General features: G+C 66.8%; 2 non-coding genes across 2 annotated transcripts; one reads left to right on the plus strand and one right to left on the minus strand.

The window, feature by feature from the left end:
- The first annotated feature begins 220 nt into the window (after nucleotides 1–220).
- TRNAK-UUU (transfer RNA lysine (anticodon UUU)) lies at nucleotides 221–293 on the plus strand. Its single transcript has one exon. It is a non-coding gene; the product is annotated as a tRNA-Lys (tRNA).
- A 174-nt stretch (nucleotides 294–467) lies between these two features.
- TRNAK-UUU (transfer RNA lysine (anticodon UUU)) lies at nucleotides 468–540 on the minus strand. Its single transcript has one exon. It is a non-coding gene; the product is annotated as a tRNA-Lys (tRNA).
- Nucleotides 541–1,404: the final 864 nt, after the last annotated feature.

A 1,404-nucleotide genomic window follows, 5' to 3' on the forward strand; every position in this document is an offset into this window, starting at 1 on the left:
AAAGTTCAAAACTTTGAAGACTTGCTCGAAGCCGCTGTCCCTGCGCAGCCCCTTCCCCCGCGCAGTGCAGGAGGGAGCTGGGCTGGAATTTCAGAAACAACCCAAATTAACGCCGTGCTCGGGGATAAATCCAGGATTTGTGTGGAATTGCGGGGCACGGGAGCGGATCGCGCTGCGCAGGGTGCGCTGATGGGCGCTGTCCCTGCGCTGCTGCCCCAGAGCCCGGATAGCTCAGTCGGTAGAGCATCAGACTTTTAATCTGAGGGTCCAGGGTTCAAGTCCCTGTTCGGGCGAGTCTCGTTTTTTGTCTTTACCGTCTTTTTTTTTTTTCCTCCATCCGGCCGGGATTCTCCGCGGGCGCAGCCGGGACCCTCCGAGGGGAAGCGGCGATGGTGCTGAGGGTGTAAAAAGGCTTTTGAGGAGGAAAAAAATAATTAGGAGGAGGGAAAAAAAGAGAAAAATATTAACGCCCGAACAGGGACTTGAACCCTGGACCCTCAGATTAAAAGTCTGATGCTCTACCGACTGAGCTATCCGGGCTCTGGTGCTGCAGCTCGAGCTGCCGGTATATGGCGCTGTCCAAGGGCCGAGCTGCCGCCTGACCCTCCCTGCCTGTGCTGTCCTGCCCGCACTGTCCTGCCTGTCCCGCTCTGCCGGGACCACACCGCCCGCACCTCGCCGACCCCCTGCCTACACCCCACTGCCTGCAACCCCCTTCCAGCACCCCTGCCCGAACCCCTCTTTGTGCCTTCCTGCCTGCTTCCCTCACTGAACTCTCCCTCCTGATCCCCCCTCTGCCTGCACCCCCCTCTGCCTGCACCCCCTGCCTACACCCCCTGCCTGCACCTCCCCTGTCCCGGGATATGCAGAGGGAACAAGGGGGGGACACCGGGGGTCGGTGCAGGGCAGCATCCCGGGGACAAGGGGGGACACCGGAGGGCTGTGCGGGGGCAGTATCCCGAGGACAAGTGGGGGACACCGGAGGGCTGTGCGGGGGCAGTATCCCGGGGACATGCCGGGGGACACCGGGGGCGGTGCGGGGGCAGCATCCCGGGGACAAGGGGGGACACCGGGGAGCCGTGCGGGGGCAGCATCCCGGGGACAAGGGGGGGACACCGGGGGGCGGTGCGGGGGCAGCATCCCGGGGACAAGGGGGGGACACCGGGGGGCGGTGCGGGGCAGCATCCCGGGGACATGCCGGGGGACAGCGGGGGCGGTGCGGGGGTCTGCCCGCCGCGCTGTGCAATGCGGAGAGCGGCCGGGAGATGGCCCCGCACAGCCCCGCGCTGCGCACGCCATTGTCCACCGCCCCCGCCGCCGCGGTGCTCCCGCCTCCCCGCGGCTCCTCCCGCATCCCCCCGGCTCCTCCCGCATTCCCCGGCTCCACCCGCATCCCCCCGGCTC

This window comes from Pithys albifrons, chromosome 28 (assembly GCF_047495875.1).
Source record: "Pithys albifrons albifrons isolate INPA30051 chromosome 28, PitAlb_v1, whole genome shotgun sequence".
NCBI lineage: Eukaryota > Metazoa > Chordata > Aves > Passeriformes > Thamnophilidae > Pithys > Pithys albifrons.